Source organism: Ammospiza nelsoni, chromosome 15 (genome assembly GCF_027579445.1).
Source record: "Ammospiza nelsoni isolate bAmmNel1 chromosome 15, bAmmNel1.pri, whole genome shotgun sequence".
In the NCBI taxonomy this organism is placed as follows: domain Eukaryota; kingdom Metazoa; phylum Chordata; class Aves; order Passeriformes; family Passerellidae; genus Ammospiza; species Ammospiza nelsoni.
The window spans coordinates 14817713-14840018 of NC_080647.1; the positions used below are offsets into that span (position 1 = coordinate 14817713).

Here is a 22306-nt window from a genome sequence, read left to right on the forward strand (position 1 = left end):
ACATTGGCTGAAGACCAAGGGATGATGCAGGTATTGTTACCAGAGCATACACTGATGTAAGGCACAGAAACTTCACCAAATGTAGGGATCTGAGCCCCACAAAACCCACAGACAACTCTGTCCTGGGCAGAGAAGAGCTCTGAAAGTAAAGAAACATTAACTTAATCCTGCTTTCCTTCTCCAGCAAAGCTGTGTGGGAGGATATTGTTCAAGCACAGAACCAAGGATGAAAGCCAAAAAAAAACCCACTACCAAAACCCAGAGCTTGTAACTTCATTGAGGATTCATAAGGCATAACAACACCAAACAAAAGTTTTTCTCTTTGATGCTTCCATAGCATTAAACCCATTTAGAAAACTGAAGCAGATTATACTTTGTGCTTTGCAGATAAAAGCACCATTGTAGTGATTTGGATGCAGAACGGCTTTGCTCTGCCAACAACACCATCCTGGTGGCGCAGAGCAGAGCCCTGAACCACGAGCCCAGCTCTGAATGGGAGCCCAGGGCTCGTTGAGGACCAGGGGCTGCACTCCCCACCCAGAGCCAGCAGAGATCTGCTGCTGCTGAGCAGGGTGGGATAAAACCATCACCCCTCTGAGAGCTCAGGGACAGCATCACTCCTCACCCTGCCCAGCAAGGGCTGCGAGGCTGCACAGCCACAGCCACCAGTGCAGCACGGAGGGCAGGCTGGGGAAAGCTGGGAAAACAAGGCTATTCCTTGAGAAGCAGAGCTATTTTGGTGGCCTGCTTGTTGCAATAATGTACTTCTTTAAAAACGTAAGAATAAAGAGCAAGGAAAAGCAAGAGCTTACATCAAAGCCAAATGCTCCATCCTGCCTTCCCCAAGAGGGAAACAGAGATAGCCCCTCACACTTCCGAGTCTTACACATAAGAGGAAAACACAGAATAAGCTGTTTTTACTGAAATGACTGAAATACAGGACAAGGCTGAACTTCAATCACAAAATTTATTTTTAAAAGATTATAAGGAATTCTTGCAAACAACTTAAAATACTTCTTGTTTTCACTTGCTACTATTTAATACCAAATTATTTTTTTTGCTTCCTTTCTTTTAAGCTGCAAAAGCCCAGACCAGCTATAGCAGTAATGGCAGTGGGAGTTTTTCCATCCCCGCTTTCATATTGCTTTGGTCCAGTACTGCAAACTGCCAAAGGTTTTCCTTGCAAGTCTTTTAGTGTCTTGTGTTTTGGGTTTTTAAATTCCAGTCCTTTGAAACAGAAGGTCTCGGGGCTGCAGACAAAACAAGAAAAATACACCTCCTAAAGGCTTCAGAAACAGAAAGCAAAAATATATTTAAAGGCAGGGTGTGTTATCTTCTGGATTTTCTGATCTTGGGCACTTGACTCATGTTTCTTAAAGTTATCTTAAGGCCAGTGACTTTGCACTCAACAACTTCAATGAGAGATTTTTTTCAAGCTCCACTTTTCTTTCTTTTTTTTTTAATATTTGAAAAACATAACAGAAACCTTATATGAACCAAACTCCACAGAGCCTGAGTAAAACCACAGGTTATACCCCCTAAAAGAGGAATGCGTTTGATCTTTCTCAGCCTTTTGCCTACAGATGTTGTGTCAGCAGTCAGCTGAACATTTCCTTGCTAGTGAGATCACCTCAGATTAGAACCATTTTGGAGAATAAATTCATCTCTGCTGTCAGCATCACAGCAGAAATTAAAGAAGCCAAAATAAAAATTAGAGACACATAGAAAAAAAGGCAACCCCCCAATCCTAACCTGTGCTTTGGGATCACCAAATCTGCACTGACAAATAACAGCACTGCACTATTTCACCCCAACAGCACCTCCTGAACACACTGCACCAGAGGTGAACTCCTGATTGCATTGTTATTTTCCTGACATTCTTTGTGAACTCAGAAAATAGGAGGCCCTCAATGACACAAACTATAGAAAAATAGAATACATGAGCAAAACTCTAATCCTAAACAATTCTGGACAAGACAACAACTAGAAAGAATTCAACAAATATTTTCTTAGATAAATATTATTTAGAAAATTTCTTTATCAATACAGGTAAAAAGAAACACATTTGCTGAGGTATACCTCACACAGAGCCATCAAAAGCAAAGCCATACCCAACCCTGTGTGCCTGGTGTGCTGATTTTTATGAGCTTTAGCCTGATATTTGAGTAAAAATCTCTGTGCATTTAACCACCTTCCCCTCTTCCTGCCATGCTTCAAGGTGCCTCACATGCAGAGCTGATCCAGTGACAGCAACAAATCCCCAGGGAATTCCTGAATTCTTCCATTCCTCCTGCCAGGATATCCATTATTTTATGAGTTGGTTTGTTGGGTTTTGGTTTTTCCGCCTTTTGGTGCTTTTGAGGTTTTTCACAGAGTACCAAGCTCTGCACTGTGCTTTGTGATCTAAGAACAGAGCCTGCCTGCCCTACCAGAACACTTTGCCATGTCAAACTAAGATTTCTTCCCAATTTATCATCATCCAGCTCAGGCTGGAAGGTAATAACTTTTCTGTACATGTATGTGAATATATTTATATATATATAAAAATATATATATATATGTAATCCATGCATGGTTTTGATCTAAATCTACTTGTCATTAATAAATAACTCAGTAATAATTTATTATTCTAAAAAATTTAAGGGCAAAAAAATAAAAAAAAGGAATAACAGCAGGCTTCTGGGTTTGGGTCATTTTTCTTATCACAGTCTCTGCCTTAAATCCCTGTTATTTGTGTAAGGACCTTTCCACTGGAAAAGGTCTGGGAAGAATTGAATGCTGAGCACCATTTTCCTACATGACTTCTTTTTAAAAGTAACTTCCACCCTTCCTTTTCCCAGTGACAGCTGTATCCTGGGGTAACACCAGGTTCTTTCCAAAACAAATGTGGAACAGCTGCTATAATTTATCTTCACAGCTCATAGCTTAGAGTTACAGACAGAAAATACACTTAACAAGGGAATATTTCCACTGTGTGTTCCCACATGCTGCAGAAGTTTCCTCAGTGCAAATTGCCTGAAAGGGTTGGAGCAGCCCTACAAGTGAATAAACCCACATTATGTTTCTCCACAAAATTTGGAGGGTTGTACCTAGTTTTGGTGAGTTCTCCAGCCTCTGCAGCAGGAAGAGTTTCTTTTTGCCCTAGGCAGAGGAAAAGGCTTCTGCAAGTGTGAATAAACCAACAGAGAGCTGCAGGAAGGCTTGGCTGGGCTTTCTAAGAAATTACCTCATAAAATCCCTGCAGTAAATGTCCCAGGTCCAGAAGATTTCATAAAACAAGAGTCAGAAAAGGAACAGCTCTTGCACATCACTTTCCTCTGGCACTGGCTGCGTTTTAGGGGTGCCAGCACCCTCCAGCATCTCACTCACAGATTTGCTCACCACATTTGCTTGCAAATGCTAAGATGGAAGGAAGGAAATAATTATTATTGTAGCTGCTTGGGAATAGTTCCACAAACTTCTTTCTAGTTTACATAAGCCTTCAAACATTTTTACACATTCTGAGATTTCACTCAGAAAAAATAAAAAGATGGACTCCTGAAAAAACAGCTGTGGGCTAGAAGAGCTGTTTGCATCTAGCACTGGTTGAGTTATTAGGCTAGCAGGGAAAGAGAGAGACACCATGTTACTCTCAGGATCCAACAGCTCCTTCTATCACACCAAGATAAAAATGTGTGAACATCAACCACATGGAACACAAGTTCTTTGTTTTTCTTTCCCTAATGAACTCTGCAAAGAATGCAACATAATTATGCCTCCAAAAGAAACTACTATGCTATCAGAGATACTAAAAAAGCTCTGTTCTTTGGCTGGAACCCATCTCTGCAAATGCTGTCACAACAGACTCCAAACTGTCACTTCAGCAACTGCCCCTCACGGGAAAAACATATTTCTTCTAATTAGGCAAAATTCTAACTCCGCATCTGAAGAGTATAATTTGATCTTTTCTCTAGAAACTCATTAACCACTTGAGCTCAATTATTAACATTTGCATTAATAACTCACTGAATTAACTACCCATTGTGTGAGTGCAGCTCCTGCCTTGGCAGGATGATGCTCTGAGGAGCTTCCAATGCTCTGGGGAGGTGGTGAGGGCCATGTCCACCTCAGGAACTCCTCTGAATGTTGCAGAGATGGAGTTCCTGCCTCTGGGGCTGCCATCAGCTCACCAGATGGCTTTGGGCAGCTTTTCCTCTTTTCCTTTCCCTTCTACATCTGTTTAAGACAGCGAACCCATGAGCAGGGACTTCTCCTCCTTCCCTCCCTCCCTCCAGGATTAATAAAGTGCCCAATACAGGACACCAAGGTAAAAATTGCAATAATAACTCCTGGCAAGGGTGAAGGGTATTAGCACCCAGCTCCCAATGCTGGGTCTGGTAACATGAAGCTCCCAATATGAGGAAAAAATAAATAAAAACTTTCATGCCTAGGTAGTGCTTAATGCCACAATTATTCATGCTGGGGCTCCTGCAGGGCCCAGAGCAGCAAGGAACCTGCTGAAAGCCCTGGGGGTTCTGAGATAAACTCAAACTACACTGATTCCTTGATGGAAACCTTTCATGGCAAAAGCAACCCATGATTTATTCAGCAAGAAACAGGTTTTCAAGCAGTGTTGTAAACACTGAACACACAGACATGCTTGCACCTGGCCCTGGTTATGAAATGAGATGAGTTACAAATCCAGGGCACAGTGGGGTGAGGCACAGTACAGCCTTTCAAATGCAGAAATGTATCTTCAGAAAGATATTTCCTCCCAAAGGCTCCAAAATTTGAGTTTAAAAGGGGAAGGGAAGGGAAGGGAAGGGAAGGGAAGGGAAGGGAAGGGAAGGGAAGGGAAGGGAAGGGAAGGGAAGGGAAGGGAAGGGAAGGGAAGGGAAGGGAAGGGAAGGGAAGGGAAGGGAAGGGAAGGGAAGGGAAGGGAAGGGCAATATGCACACACACATACACAACTAATTTCTACTTTTGGTTTAAATCAGATGGGTATGTACATTCCACACTTTCCCAAAAGTAAATGTTCTACAGGTCTTTGTCAGGTAATTTCCCACAACATTTATGGGTGAGTACCTCCATGTTAAGGATTTCCAGAATCCTTTTCAATTCTCCGGCTGGTATTTCCTTCAGTGTTTTGGATATGCAGTAATGTGTGAACCTCAAAAAGCTGAAAGGCTCCAGCACCAGCTCTCTGCTATTTGGATATTAACTCAGACATTTTTGCTTCACAGCAAAGGAATGTAGCAAAAGTCAATTTTTGTTATGAGATTTGACACACTTAAGCAGCCTTAAAAAAAATTTAAAAATCAGTGCTATAAAGGAGCTAGCAGAAAAAAGAAACCATTCCAAATTGCCAGTGCTATGAGATATTTTCAGATGAATAAAGGCACAAACTTACGCAAGAGCTTCTACACAAACTGTAATATCGGCTTGCGTGAGACTCGGCTGCTTTTGTTATTCCTGCAGTTGGTAAATTCAGGCTTAACAATTTCTGAAGTCCTCTGGCTTTTACAAACAGGTGTGATTGACAGCCTCTAAATGCTCTGCTTTTCATAACAACCATGATTGACAGCCCTTTGGTGCACAGCCCAATAACAATGTTATTGTTCTCTAATAATTACCTGATAATTTATTTTTTCAATGCGTTGCCGTTAGTTATGGTTCAACTGAGAGTCCTCTGAACCTCCCAGAAGTTTATTCAACTCGCACAGATTTGGGGCTGCCTCTCTGGGAGCCTCCTTCTGTGGTGGCACCGGGATTACACACGCTGCTTCCCAAGGTGCGCAGGCTGTCACTGTGCCTGTAAGCAATGCTTTCCCTGGCACACCGAACACACCAGAGCCCCAAAAATGTGACAATCCATGTGTCATTCTGGCACGTATCACCCACAAAGTTTTTGTGCAAAGAGAAATGTTTCTTAACCGAGTATTCCCTGGAGCACGGAGAGCACAGCTCGCAGCGTGTGCGCGCCCAGGGCCAGAGCCCCGCGTGGGATGCTCAGCTCCACTCACCACAGTTTACTGCCTCCAAGCTGCTCGAGATGGCAACTCGGTTAACCTCTGCTGAAAGCAGTAATTGAGGTTTTTCCGCTACAGAGAGATCATCCTCGAGAACACTCAGCCAGGGAAACTGACTTGTGTGAATCACATGAAGAAAATCATGACCTGGCAGGGTCCCTTTTCTGGTAGCTACAAAATAAATGTCTGAAATTGGAAAGTGTGGGTTTTTTTCATCTCTTGATTTTCAGATAGATGGGATGGGAGCAGGAAGGAAGCAGCAAAATAAAAACCCACATTGCTTCCAATTTCTGAAACTTTGTGAATATTTTTTTTCTTGAGTGTGTTGAAAAACATGATAAAGGCCACCTACATTGCAAGAAGGGCAAAAGAAAGATTTCTGTCAGAGGGCTATTGGAAGTATATTGTGATGCATTTAGTTACTCTTAAAAGGGCCAATGAAATAAAGAGAACCCTTAAAGAAGGAAGCAAGCTCAGTCTTAGTTTTTCCAAATATCCCCAGTTTTTCAATGAGGGTACTGAAAAAGTAAATAGAGAAGGAGAGAGCTGGGAATTTGCTCTTCAAAACCACAACTGCAGAACTTGAGCACAGCTTTGCAGTTCCCTTGTTGGGTCACCTCTTCAAGAGCTAGTCTGAAGTTTGGCCTCTGCACCAAGCTACCCTGTGCATCACCAAACACCCTGCAGACCCAGGGCATGGATTTGTGTGTACAATGCTGTAATACAGAGAGTTTGTGCAAATTTACTGCAAATGGAAGCAAGGACACAATGTATAGACTGCATAGCCAAACGGGCTAATTCTGCTCATAAACATTTGCTCACAGAGATTCAGGGGCTACACTGGGGCAAATTGAATGGTTAGACCATTGCTATTTGTTAATTTACCTTTCAGTACTTCTGAATTTTAGCCACATATATTTACTGAAGTGGCCATTTCCATAATGTATTAGCCATGAGCACAATCTCTAATTATCTGCTGAGCTCATTTCTTTACTGAGTGTTTTTCCCATCCTGTAAACCTATTGGGCATTTTCTTAAAGTTGGGTTTGGGATGACAAATCATGTAGAGAACAACAGTGAGGTGATGAATCATTGCAGTGACAGCACTGTCTCACTACAGGCTGAGCAAAGTATTCCTTGCATACCAGATACAAAGCAGAGGACAAAAACTCAGCCATCTGTAGCTTATGCCAACATCATGAGCAAGAGCTAAAAACAGCTTCCCACAGATCTTAAGTCAATGGTGTCTCTGACACTTTTTTCCAAGGACTTTCAGGATGCATTACTGAGTTCTCAGCTCAGCACCCTGCAATCCCTCGCCTCCAGCTCAGGCTCAGAGGCTCAGTGCACTCATCTCAATTGCCCAAAGTCTGGTTTGGCACCTAAAATTCAGTTTTTCCACATGCACACAACTTCTGCTTGCTCACCAAAAGGCAGCTCAGAGAACAGAATAATCACTGTGGGGAGAAAACCCTTTAGGGGTGCAAGAGGGTGGAAAGGACCATGTGAAATGGAGATCCACCCCACTGCTAGGAATAAGAATAAAGTCTCCAAACAGATGAGATCAACATCCTTCTCTGCTCTCAAAGGCACAGCAATGTGTGAGAAAGAGGCTCTGTGAAAACAGCAGAGGTCCTGGTTTGCAAGGGATCTCTTGCAGATCCAACACTTTAAAAGAATTATTACAGCAATGGGATTTCTTCTGGTGTTTCATATCAGATTCCCAGACATTGTTTTAGCACAAAGTGACCCCTGCTAGGCACACAATGCCATGGATCCTGTCATTCCTGCCCTTCACAGATCAAGCAGCAGTAGGTTGGCCCTGGCTGGATGCCAGACATCCTCCAGAGCTTCTCCATCTCCCCCCTGCAGCTGGACAGGGGAGAGAAAACACAACAAAGGGTCCAGGACCCAAGGACAGAGAGAGCTCTTGGCCTTGAGGTAACTCTGCACAAAGAAGAGGGAGATGAAGGAAGCACTTCATGTATTTTCAAGATTAAAAGTGAGCATCAGAAGCCACATCACTAACTGTGGTATTCACATTCTCTAAAAAAATCCATTTGCCCAGGATTTTTCTCCTGGGAAGCTAAGAAGCCTCAGAGAAAACGAAAACAATTCTTATCTCATTTGCTTCTCCTGTGTTTTGCTCCTTTGGAATGTGTTTGGAGATTGTTTACCCACAGGTGATTGTTCCATTGTTCCATTCCGTGTGAGTTGTTTTCACTCTTTAGCCAATCAGTGCCAAGCTGAGACTCTGGAAAGAGTCACAAGTTTTCATTATTATCTTTTTAGCATTCTGTAAGTATCCTTTCTGTATTCTTTAGTATAGTTTAGTATTCTTTAATATAATATAGTACAATAAATTAGCCTTCTGAGAACATGGAGTCAGATTCATCATTCTCTCCTTCATGGGGACATCCCAGCAAACACAATAACCAGCTGCCCACAAACACCATGAAGACAACCCTACATGTGGAAGAAGAGTGGAAGAAGAGTTAGAAGCATCTAACAGCTCACACCAAGCAGCTGCAAAGCACAGTGTGTGCTGTATTTGAGATACCAAACTAAGAGAAATTAATGCTGGTATGAAGTTTCTCCCCTGCAGCGGGTGGGACAAGCTTTTCCTTCAGTTTTTGCTGTGTTTCAATTCATTTACCTCATCTTGCTCTCACCAATTCTATGATGCAATCCCCAAAATCCCAGATGAAAAAACTGTCCAGAGAGATTATCCAGAGAATAATCAATAAATTCATTTTTTCTTATTCAATACAAGCTACTGATTCATCTAAGTTTATTCAATAATTCATGGCCCTCAAAGCAGTTTTGATGACCTCCACTTTCATTTCATAACAATGGAAATCTTTCCCTAGCACTGTTTCACTGTGGGAAAAAATTGAATAATGTCAGCTAAGGACATCTTAAATCTTGAATAAATTACTTTTACTCTCTCTAATAATTACTTTCCAACAGATATACTTCCAGCATCCTCTTCCCATTCATATTTTCTTACATTCACAATCTAAAACCAGATGCTAATAAATCAGCATCTCTCTGATTTACAATTTCACTAATTATTTATGAGATCAGCTAAATCACTTTCATTTAGAATTACAGCCTTAGTTACTCGAGGCAGGATTTTCTCACAATTAACATTTTTTAAGCTGCCTTAAAGTAAATAATACAATAACATTTAATCTCTGTTCAAGGTCCAAATATATTATTAATAAACTATTTTAAACTGGCAAGAACATACTTAATTCTAGAGGTATCCTTTTAATCCAAAATGAATTAAACAAGAATGGAAAAATAAAAACGAAAATAAAAATGTGCTATTGAGCTAAAAGACCCTGAAAAATGCATTTTTACATTCCAGTGATAACACAGAAACCAGCCTAGGTTTGTATCTTCTAAATGCTATGAAAATGAACAAATTAATCCTCTCAATAAATTAGATAAAACTTAAGGTGCTGAAAGAGGCAAAGACCTTCAGCTGCCAGAGGTTAACTCCACAGGGGAATGTCACAGCTTTGGCATCAGAGCCCAGCAGGTGACACTGCTCCACATGTCACACCAGCTCCAGGAGGGGCTCTGCCCCACTGCTGACTGCACAAACTCCCTTAATCGGATTCTGAGAACTTGATAAAACTTTTTTAAAGTGTGTTCGTATCATTAAAATAAATTATTTTCCACTCTGTCAAACAATCACCTCTGCTGCCCATAGGTGCAGTCCCAGCCTTCAACCACTCAATTTGGAGAATTTCCCCAAACTCCTGCTCCATTCCTCTCCTGTCCTGACCCCTTCCTCTCTTTCACACACTAAATTTTCACAGATTAAATAACCTGAAACCACATCTTTGAAGCAGCACCTTCCCTGCAGCCCAGGTTTCAGGTCAGGAGGTTCTGGGTGAGTGCTGGGGAGTGAAGCTGCTGGGTGTGAGCAGTTCCAGATCCCCAGCCCACCACCAGCTCCTCCCGAGGCAAAATTCACACCACTTGCTCCTCACAGATTAGCACTTGACTGTTCAATCCATATTCCTCTGCTTCAGTTCTCCAAGGAAAGCCAAGAACTGAGGGGTTTTGTCAGTCACCCTGAATCCTGTCATTTTTGACAACAAAACCACATTGCTGAGAGTTTTTTCCCTTTGGTTTTGTGGACTGTTTTTCTAGCCTGAGGATTTTGGCCAGAAAAATTCTCAGCAAAGTGAAAGAGAATGGAGCAATGATATTACTTTTGTCCCATTTCCAGGCAGAGTGGCAGAGAGCCAGTTCTCAGAATTTTTCTCAGAAGCCAATTGATTCATGTTTGTCTCAAGTCCCAGTATCCTTGTGAGAAGCTGTCAGAGGGCAGCCAAAATTGCTTCACCTACAGATGAAAGGCCACTCCCTTTCAATCATATGCAAAACCAGGCAAGTGCCACAGAGCAAACAGCTTTGCCCAAAATTCAGATTGCACCCAGAAGTTCACCAACCATTAGTCACTGCTGTAAATCAGCATGACTAATCAGCTCAGCTCCACATCCTGATGACACTGATGGATTTTCAGCAGCCCCAGGACCCATCCAACAGGGCCAGGGCAGCTCTGGTGAGCTGCACAGCAAGTGCAGGGTCATGGTGGAGAGGCCTCCCCAGAAAATGCTCAGCAAGTCTTGCTTTAAGCCAAGCTTGAAGGTGTCCTGTGACCAACACAGCCAGCTTCCCACTTTCCTACCTGGCCAGTGGCTGGAGCCATGCAAGCTGTCAAACTGGATGGGAAAGAAAGAGCAAAATGGAGAACACCACAACCTGGCTTTGCATCTTGGAAATCAGCTTGTCTTAGAGAGAAATGGGACTACATTTTAGACATTCTTCAGGTGAACTAATTCACCAGACTATATCTCAAAGTATCTTTATAACACCAATATATAGGTATATTCGAAGGAAAACTCTTACAGAAAGCCTAACAGCTAATTTTGCATGATTCCTTCATTACAAGTTCTTACACAGCTTCTCTATTATCTCAGGCTCTCAAGCAGCTTTTCAGACACACAGTATCTGTACAACATGTAAACACACTTATGTTCACTTTAAAAGCAGATAAATCAAGGCCTGATATCTTGGAAATAAAACCTGGGAGAAGCAATGGAGCAGACACAATGCCCCAGCTGGGTTCATCCTGGATCCTCTCTCCAGAAAGCCTGGACTGAATACACCCAAGATTTTCACTCTTTTAGCTCAGCCACGAGAGCAAAGCACACCTTTCCATCAAACTGGAACTCTTTGGTAATCACTCTGCTGGTCAGACTAGAAGCAGTAACAGAAAGAGGAGATGGCAAAATTAAGACAGTCGTGGCTATTTCACAGAACTTTCATGCTTTGGTGCTGTGCCATCAGACACCGAGGGAAAACAGGATTTTGGGCATGTTTTGGACTGGAAATTCATCAAGCCTGAAATTCAGCACTTTGGAATGAGCTGTATCAGCTCACTAGCCTTTTTCCTTTTTTCTGTCTTTATTTGATTGTTTTTTCTCAGCTGGGAAATATCCCAGCTAATTAATGAGTTGAAATAGTCACTAATGGATTCAGTGAAGGCAGAAATTAATGCAAGAGGAGTGGTGGGATCATAGAGCCATGAGTTAAGGCAGGGTGGGGGAACCTGAAGAGAACCCTTCCTTTTAAGAGCAGCTAAATGCTCAGCAGTTAATTGAGCAGAGGAGCTCAACCCATCTTATTCAACTACAATGCAACCTGAATATCACTGCTGTCTGTGCAACACTGCAGCTGCCTGGCACAGCCTAAGCTCGATGCCTGAATTTCAGCACTCAGTGTGAATGTCTGAAAACAGTCTGATGGCTCATGGACCATTTCTGTTGTGAATTTAAAGCAATTGTAATGTCTGAGGCAGTTTCTTCAATGTCCATAACTGAATTCAAATTAAAAGCAACAACCAAGAGACATGAGTCTAACTATCTCTGCCTGAGGCAGAAGAATTGATGTATTAACTGAAGGATAAGGTGGAACACATTGTTCCTCAGGAAATGCATTTGCTCCAAAACACATTAAGACTGTCAACAATTTGGCTTGGATGTTCACAGCATGGTACACCAAAAAAAAAAATCATTACTGTGCCCCAGTATGCAATAAAACCAGGCTTCAACACAGACAGCAATGCTCTAGAGAGAAAAAATACATGGCCAGCAAATCAAAGAAAAATATTGGAATCATAAGGGATTAAATTTTGTGGTTGATTTGGTGTGACAAGTTCCAATTAGATGCCAAGGTTCCTTCTGGCATGTGAAAGCAGTGCTTGATCCTGGTGCCCACAATCCCCATGTCTGCATCTCCTCTGCACCCACCCAGCACGTGGGGACCAAGGCTGCCTCCTGCACACCCTGCCCATCACAGGCAGCCCTTCCACCACCCAGGCATTGCTGCTGCAGAGCCCACATCACCTGGGTGAGGAACAGAACATTATGGACAAGAATTCTGCTGGAAAGGCAGTGCTGGGCTCTGGCAACCAAAATAAACCCAGTACTACAAACTGGGACTTTGCTGTGTCTTATCACCAACCAAAACACCTACCTAAATAATTATTTAGTGTTCCAGGACTTGCTTGTTTTACTTATAGCAACATTAAAGAAAGAAAAACCAGGCCTGGACAAAAATGCAGTGCATTTTCTATGCAGGAGAATAAAATTTGCTGCTTGCTCACCAAATGACAGAGTGGCTGGTGTTGGAAGGGACATCTGGAGTTTATCAAGTCCAACCCCCCTGCTCAGGCTGGTTCACACAGAGCAGGTGTCACAGGAGGGCATCCTGGCAGGTTTGGGTCTCTCAGAAGGAAACTCCACCATCTCTCTGGGCAGCCTGCTCCAGGCTCTGTCACCCTCACAGAACTTTTCCTGCTGTTCTGATGGATCTCCCTGTGTTTCAGTTTGTGCCCATTGCCCTTGTCCTGTCACTGGGCACCACTGGAAGGAGCCTGAGTGGGTTCTTGTACACAGAGCCCAAAGAAGTCAAGGGGAAATGGCTTGCTGCCACTGAGGGGCGGAGCTCACCACAGATGAGAACAGAAACAACTTTGGATATTTAAATGACACTTTTTTTGCTGCTGCATCCAACCTATTATGTTAAAAAAAATTCACCAAGAATGGTTGATAGGTCTTCTGTTTACCTGCAGCAGATTATATTTTTTGGGGTAAGTGGAGTGTTTTCTGTAGAGGTTTTAAAGAAACTAAAAAAATCATTGAAGCCAAACCAAAGCAGAGCCATCAACTATAAAAAGAATTTCCTCCCTTCTTTCAAGCCAAACACTTTGCTAAGAAGAAAAAGTCCAAATTTTCAGTCTAAAAGTATCAAATAATGGGATCACAAGCTGAAGTTCATGCTGCACTGGAAATTTGCTGTGCCCTGTGAAACCACTGGGTCTGTTTCCTGCATGGTGTGACTGCCTCACTGTGAGCTGGAGGCAGAACAATCTGGTGGGTGTGATGTTTTTCACTTCTCTACAGTTCCTCTCCTTGGAAGCTTATCTTCCCTTATCTTCCCTTCTACTTACTCCTTCAGTGACCTTGGAAAATAGAGATAGAGATCACAGAAGCAGAATCCTGAAAGGATTATGGCTTTTATTATCTTACCATTGGGAAGCTGATTAAAAGCACATATCCTTTCACAGACTACCCTGCCATTAGCACTTTCAGCTCTCTTAAAAAGGTCACTGAGCAGGATATTAAACACAATCTTAAGTACTGAGCACTCTTTATTCCAGTACAGGTGTTGCCATGGCAAATGTTGTAGGAAGTTGTCTATCCCTAGTTCAGGAGTCCTATCTTAATTCCTACACAACACAACAATGGCAACAAGGATTGTGATAAGAAAACCTCACTGGCCTGATAGCGAGGCAAAGAATTGTGCTGGGTGATGGATAGTTACATAAATACTGCTGTTTTATCTGCACAATTTCAGCCAAATCTCTGCTCTGTGATGGCCCCTGAGCCACTGCCCAGGCCACAGTGACAATATGCTTGACGTGGTCTGGGGCCATCAGCAATCCAAAGCCAAAATCACAGCATGAAATCCTGCAGAGATCACCTCACACCTCCACAAGGCCAACCCAAGGACATTGTACAAGGTCTGAAGATGGGGCCTGTGCTGCCTTTCCATTATAATAGCAAGCTGCCTTCTAATGGCATTTCTCTTGAATCTATCAGCTGCTTTGGCATCAAGCAGGGTCTCCTGATGTCTCCTGCTGCCATGCAGAATGGCAAGGTGTGAATTCAGAGAGTCTCTTAAACCCAGCCAGAGGTCAGACAGGGTAAATAATGCTCCCAGCCTCTCCAGGCTCTTCCAAGTACTGGTTATAAAACCAGTGTATTTAAGAATAGACTGCAGCAGTCATCTCCATAAGCACCTAAGTCCTTGTGTGTGGTCACACATCCTCTTTAACCCAGCAGCTTTTATTCCATACCTGGTCTGAACAGCACCAGATCTGCTGGAACACCAGGGCTCTGTGGTGTTTAACTGAGGGAGAGAGCACACTGCCAAATGGACAGAAATAACTCTCAGGAGCAGAAGCTTTTTGTTTTTTTGGCTGACATTAATCCATTGCTGCTCTCAGGGATGAATCCCCCACAAGTTTGCAGAGCACTGAGTCATTCCCATCCCTGGAGTGGATCTGGTGAGGGTCCTGCAGGGTGGGCACAGGGAGGGGAGGGAGCCCTGCTTGCTGACAGCTCTTATGCAATGCAGATCACCCATCTTCCTGCAGCCACTTGTGGGTGTCAGGAGAAGCCAAGAATAAAATAAACCAGGAAAAGCCTCTGGAAAGGTCTGCTGAGCAGTGAGCTGAAAGGAATATCTCTCAAGGTACAGCGAGCACAACCTGTCTTCAGCTCAAAACACAGCCTCAGGTGACCTCTGTTTTGTGATAATCACACATTGCACTCAAAAGTACTGATTGACCTGCCCAGGATGTGTAAAAATCAGCACAAAAAATAGACATTAGGAAAAAATACTTACAGTCCTGTCCATATGGGATAGATTCAAGCTCCTAAGCTAAAGAAAACAGCTAGGTGCCCCCTCCTGCTCATTAAAGGGAGTTGTGAAGCAAATTGCAACATTTAAGATCCTGCTTACCCACAAGCCAGATAAATTCCAATTTCTTTTTCTCTTTTTTTCTTTTTAACAGCTTGTCTCAAACAAGCTACAACAACGTGCATCTCCAGCAGTGAAAGCAGGTCAGCACTGCCATCCAGAAGGAGAGATGGTCCATTAAAAAAAAGAAGCCAATTAAGAGGCAATTGGGCACTCCTTGTTAGGAAGACAAAGGAGAAAAGGAAGGAGATAAGGAACATGACTGTCTGAGAACACCCAGTGTCCCCAGCAGAGGCTGGAGCAAACCTGGGGCTGTGGATGAAATTCATTCATGTCCTTGCCTGCAAACTGAGGAAGCATGCTATGATCAGACAACAGAAATTCAAAATAAAATCAAAATCCAAGCAACAGCACTGTGTTTTTGTCAGCTTTAAGCTTCTGGTTTTCCTTGTTAACAAGATCAAGAAATTTCTTTGCCAGAGAAAGCTCTAATTCTGTAAACTTACAAAAGTTTGTGAAAGACAGCATTACTGATTAACTCCTGATTAATGCTGCAGCTTTAGGGCAGTGTAGCAGCCAAATTAATACTTAAACTGTACATGCAAGATTGGAAACCAACTGTTAACACTCCTGAGTCTCCTGCAAAGCAAGCTTGCTCTCAAGATCTTCAGCATAAGCATAATAGTCAGGGTTTGGTCCCATGCACTGTAAGCACAGTGAAATTGTGGCCATAAAAACCCCTGAGAACAAGGTGAGAAGGAAGCCCAAGCAATAAAAGGTCAGGTCCCATGAAAAGCTGGCCTTCACTTTGCCGCAACTGAATTTTTGCAAAAAAGAAAAAGTTGCAATCCCTTTCAAAAGAAAATGTAAGGTGTAACCTAACCCACATCCACTGCCAAATCAAAGGTCAATAATGTGAAATGTACCTTTCTATATTTTCCAAAAAACCTGAATATACTGGATCTGTTGAAGTGTCTAGTACCAGCTAGAATCAAGAACAGCAGAAGGTAAATTTGGATGAAAAGTCTCTTCTGGAATGTACCAGATAAGGCTTCTTGCAATATCATAAAATATATGGAGAAGAAGCTTTTAATTCAATCATCATTACAGAGTTTCAATTAATTCCAGAGGGGGATCAAAAAAACAAGCACATCTCTGCTCAGCATAAAAAGCAACAGTCTTTGTAATGGAGCAGAAGGACTCACACTTTTCTCTCTTTTTCAGAAATAAAGCTCTGTAAACACTGGGCCTACTGTCAGTCTGTACCTTCATGAATGCCTTGGTGCAATAACAGCAAAGCCACTGCCCTGCACTGCTCAGACAAGGCACACAGCCTGCTTGGACCTGGCCTCAGAGCAAATCAGGAACAGGACATGGCCTATCTCACCATGGGCATGTTTGGAATTTGAAGAAATTACCTTTCTATTTTAAGTTACAAAAACGATCATCCTAAATCTGCATTCGAACTCACAAATGGTACCTAATGGAATAACATGCTGATTAAGTCATCAAACAAAGCACTCTGGTGCTGGGAGCAGCAAGGCACCAGCTGCTTCTGAGAGCAACTGTGTGTGTCAAGGGCAAAAAGTGACAAGTTTTCAGTTCACATCCAGCTACCTGTCCTTTTCTGCACAAGAGGACACAGGCACAGCTCACTCGGTCAGAGCCTGGGTTTGATCCCTCTGTGCCCTACACTCTTTGATCCTTGGGGTCCCTTCCAACTCAGAATATTCTGTGATTCAAATGTGGAATCAGCAGGAATGTCCCTACCCAAAGTGCACAGAAGGAAAGGAACCTCTGCTTTTCAATTAATTATTTAAATCACTCGATGCAACCCTTATGTTCACAATCTGCAGCGACACCGAGAAACATAAGCAGTCCAAAACCTCTAAGGACCTTAATCATTACAGAATATGCAGGGGGAACTTGTTGACAACTGCAGCAGTCATTTAAATCTGCTGGCACTTTTGGGAACAAATGGCTCTGTATAAAATCCAGCTGGAGCTGGCTTCTCCTGCTCCTGGTCCAGAGACAGCAGGGCCAGCAGGACATCCCCACCTCCAGGGCAGGCAGTGAGTCCTGGACACCATCAATGGAGCACACGGGTGTTTTCTCTCCTGAGAAAAGCACAAAGCAATTCTCCTGCAGCTGTCACTGAGAAATGCTTCCCCCAGACACAGCTTGTGTTGTTCTTCACAGCGTTTTCACTGCTGGACAGCAACCATGGGGTTTTTTGTGGAAATAGTTTCCCCTCTCCAAAATTACAATTCTTCACTGTTAAAATCCACGAGTTTGGTGATGTTAAAGCTTTCTGTCTCCCCACCAGAAAGTTATTTTATTGTTAATTTTTTGTCAAAGCCCAACAAATCAATCCCACCCATCGGAGGAGGATGTGCTGCAGCAGTCTGAGACTTCACAAGGCTCCAATCACCAGTGAGACTTCCCTGGAGCCTTGACCTTGTCTGCAGACCTTGTCTTTCTGCTCAAGTGCTGCTCAAAACATCCTTCAAATAGCTACTGATTTTATAGTATGTAAACTTCAAAACATGTCTCTGAATTTTAAAGGACAAGGATAGTACAAGAAAAATCAAGAGGATGAAAGACAAGACCATGCAAAGGAGATAAACAATTTCGCTATCTTTTTTTAGGTTAAGTGTACAGAGTGTTTATGAAGCTAGTGAAAATCTTCTAGATGAGCCCTTAGGGCACATCAATTTCGAATTATTTTCTTTCTGCTCTCTCCTTACTAACATTTCTCAAAAACAGTGCTGAAAATAGTTGCCAGCAATGTAATTGAGCCTGCGAGAGGCACCATAAAGGCTTCTGTACCTCAAGGCACATCACTTCTGCTCCTCCTTTTATTTTTCCATGTATTTAATTGAACTTGGCAGTAACCTTTAGCACATGAAACCAAGATTGCAAAACAGTAGATTTGATCTGTGTGCTGAGTCTGGGCTGCCTTGCTGTGAGCTGCTGGGGGAAGTGGTGCCTGGAGATTCCAGGGTTTGAAATGGAGACGTGTAATAACCTGTCCCCCTGCTACCACTTGGTGGGAAATTTAGCCCCACATCTTTTCCATGTAGCAGCCAACAGCAAAAAAACCAGGATAGCACACCTCTGCAGGGATTTTCCCTAAATGACATGTAACTGTTGATAGGGAGCACTGAGTATCTCACTAGCACAGACAGAGGAACCTGATCCTTTACCCTAATCCTTAAGCTTTCAAAATATTGCAAACCATGGGCAAACCAAATAAAAGCAAAAATATAAACTATCCATCCAAAACTTTGCATTAACATTATATCTACAGACCAGTCTCTCCTTCACTTTATTTTATGCTGTGTTTCACCCCAAACTTTATGTTTGCCAGAAAGATTTTTCAAAATGAAATCAGTATTTTTTGTGTTTGGCTGAACTCCAGCACTGCAGGACATCCTTCCTGGCTGGAAGGTACAGAAACAACTCTGCTAAATGTGCTCAGGACCACAAGCATCTTCCCATTTGCACAGAGAATAAGGAAAACCTCTAAGATAAGGGCCTGAAGTCTGAGATTAGATTAAAGTTCTTAAGACTCACCACATATATCTAATTAGCAGAACATAGTGTACAGCCTAAGAGAGGGCTAACCTTGTGTGTTTGGGTGAGAATGCCCTGAACTGGCACAGCTGGAGGGCAGGGAAGGACACCAGAGACCCCCGGAGCCTGGGCTGTGCATTGTGTGGGCTGGCAGGCAGGGGCTGCAGGAAACACCCCCAAACTGCCCCTTCTTCCCTTTGTACAGGAGAGCAGAGATCAGGGTCCTGAGGGAGGATGGACAGGGCTGGGAGGACAGCAGCATCTTCCTCACCTCCCAGTGCCTTCACTGCACTGCAGCAGCTCAATGTCCAGCCCTGCAGCACCAATCTCAAATTAAAAAACATTTCTAGTGCACAGGATCATAGAAGATGGGGCAAAACCAACTCGGTCCTGAAGTTGCAGAGGAGAAGAAATTCTGGCAATAATGGAAGGACATAATCAGTATTATTGTCATAAAATGTCTGTAGTTACTGCACTGGCAATTTTTCCAAATGGGTTAGCTTAGAGACTGGCCTCTTGCACTGATTACTAAATTATTTTCTTTACAAAGGTCTAAGTGGCTCTGTTTTCCAGATGAATAGCCTGAAGCCACTTGGTTCAGAGCTTCAGTCCCCTGAGATTCATCTTGGACAGTAAAGAAATGAGACAGATGAGCACTAAACTACCCTGTGTACAAATGCAGCAGTGGCTTGGCTGATGAGAACACTTTGTGTTAAGTACCACTGAATATAAAACTAAGACAGAGGTGAACTGAGCCGAGTTGAAAGTTAGAATTAGTCAGAAGCAGTATTTGGTAACAAAGCATTTCTAACCAAATAAAGCTTCCTGAAGAGAATTTTGGCTTCACCACATCTCACTTCATCTGGGAGAGCTGCCTTGCCAGGCAAATTAGGAGCAGCGTGCTGGAGCTGGAACATTCCCAGCCCAGCCCTGCCAGAATTCTGGCGTGCCCTGCTCCCATGGAGCAGCAGTTTCCTCACCTGGACACACAGTTACACATTGCCCCAGCCCTTGCTGAGTAAGCAGCACTTACTTTTTTCTGGAAGGAGAGCACCTGTGCTCAGGGAGGGGAGCTCTCTGCAGCCTCTTGCACATCTGGTGGGTGGAGGAGCAGCTGGCAGGGGCAGGAGCAGCAGAGGCCGTGGGTGAGCAGGGCGAGGATCCCACAGAGGCCCAGCTCTCCTCCACGTGGAGCAGATGTGGCAGCACACAGGAACAGGGGATGCAGCCCCTCTGAGCTGCTCCAGAGCAGGCTGGTGATGAGCTGGGCAGCTTGGGGGCTCAGGGCTCTCCTAGCAGGAACTCAGTGGGCTCTTCCCAAAGCACTCAGAGCCTGGGGTGGCACTGGGCTGAGCTGCTCACCAGGGAGGAGACTCACACATGCCAGGGAGACCTCTGGGGAGAGAGATGGAGAGAGAGAGGTGAACAGAAAACAATATTTATGCTTCAAACTTAAATGTCTGTGGCTTTTCTAGAGTATGTTTGAAACATCCCAATTAAATCAGTCCATTAGACAAAATCCCATTAATTGGACAGCTTGGTCAGCTGTGGCTTACTCAGAATTTGTTCTGGTTTTAGTATTTTATCATTAAACATAGTTCTGAGTGATTCAAACCTCACAACACCAAGGAGAAATTGCCCATAATTAACATATCCAAGTGTAAGCAGCTTTCATCACACAAACACGACAAGTGCTCACACCACTCTCCCCCACTCCACTTCACTTGTTTGTTTAATCTGAATTTCTTCTCTGGGCTCCACTAAAGCAAACTTGCACTGGTTTGAAGGGTTCCTCTGCAAACACAGCAAACCAGCTCCATACAGGAAGGTTTAATCTGTCACCAGAGCTTTTCAGCAATCAGATCCATAAGCATTAGCTTTGTTAATTAAAGTAACACATCTGAAAAATTAGCAGAAGGGAATACACTGGCATATTTCTGTGCAACAGGGAGAATTTATATCTTCAGCAGTCACCAGTGGACTGAAAAAAGCCAGTAGAGCATGCCACATGATGCTGCAGCACCCCTGGGCTAGAAAGGCAAGTAATATGAGTCATTTAAAAACCAGAAACATTCAAAAGATCATTGAAAAGCTACTAAACCTCACAAAATCAAATAAATACATGAATCAATTAAAACCTCTATGAAGCATCCTAATTGAATTTTGCTGTAGTGGTGTCACATGGCTTTGGAAACTGTCCTTCAGTAATCCAATCAAAAACTGGCATGTTCCCATCCCTGCTTACTCTCTCTGATTAGTCAAAAATCAGAAGGAAATAAAAAGCAAGGTGGAGGCATTCAGGAAAAATAAATACTAGGATTTCAAATTTGTCATGTTTTTCTTACTTATGAATCTTAAACTTATTTATCCAAGACAGTGGATGGCATCCTTCTGCAAGAGTGAGTTGTGGCCATGAGCCACTACAGGTATCATGGAACACAGAATCAGAGGCAAGGGGAATCATCTGACTGCAAAGGAGTCTCATGGAGATTTTTATGGCTTTAGGAAGAAAAGTCACCTGTGCTGGCTTCACACAATTCTTCTCAAGCAAGAGTGTTACAATCCTGTTTAAAACAAAAACTTATTCCTTGCACGAGGGTTAGTCAGCTGCAAAGTTTTTCTCTTGTAGTCCTCAAACACGTAAAAATATTTCTTCTATTTGTTCTAGTCTCTGAAAGTATGCCTGCATAGACTGTAGTTGCATTTTTAACACAACATGGACACTGTATTAGATGATTTTTTTTTTTTTTTTTTTGGTTTAAGGGACAGAGTTTGATGTGGGGGGGACAGGCTGTGTCTGCCCTTTACTCCAGAACTGGGAACCAACAAATAGAACCCTAAAAACCAAACAAACAAACAAACAAAAACCCAAGCAAACAAACAATCAAAAAATCCCACAAAACAAACAAACAAAGAACCCCAACCAAGCCATAAAAGAAATAATAAATATTTAAACCCAGTTTTGGTAATTCTGAATGTTACTAACTAAAGCAAAGGAAAATTTGTATTTTTCAGAGTATGGCTTCAGTTTTCCTCTGAGCAGCTTTGTGGTATGTAAAGGCAATAAGAAGATAGCTCTGTACCTCTGGAGGCCTGATTTAAAAAATCTCTAATTCACAACCAACAGCCACTTTCTGATGCAGAAATAAACAGCCCAGCACAAAACTCCAACTCAGCACCCCACAGCAGAGCAACATACACACACAATCACAAGAGGGCCGAGGATTAACTCTCTTTCTGATCTTTTGGTGAGAAAGAGCAGTTTTGACACAAAACTGCATTTTCTCCAGTGGACACCAAAGAACTCAGCACTGTCCAAGAGAGGATTTTCAAAACTGCCATCCATCTGACTTTAATCTGCTCTACCAATTCAGCTGGTGACATCCAAAGCCCTAAGGCATGAGCACACTGCTCCTTCCCTGCTAAAGAGCCAGCACAGACAATATAGGATGTTTAAGTATTTTAGAACACTCTTAGGAAAGAAAATTAAGCAGAGCCAGGAAAAGCCAGCAATAATATTTTCCACCACAGCAGAATTTTCATTCCATGGAAGTTTGGCACTGGGTGCACAGAAGCAGGCTCTCAGCCAGCAAAGTGGGGTACAGCAAATACATTAAACCCACAGCAATTCCCCATGGCTGCATCTTTGCCCT

At 42.9% G+C, this 22306-nt stretch overlaps 1 protein-coding gene across 1 annotated transcript in view; it reads right to left on the bottom strand.

Annotated features, from left to right (window-relative positions):
* Positions 1–19740, bottom strand: part of HTR2C (5-hydroxytryptamine receptor 2C) — a 75305-nt gene extending 55565 nt beyond the window's left edge. The window contains exon 1 of the mRNA XM_059483019.1: positions 19687–19740. The gene's annotated coding sequence lies outside the window, so the exon portion shown is untranslated. The remainder of the gene's footprint in view (positions 1–19686) is intronic.
* Positions 19741–22306: the final 2566 nt, after the last annotated feature.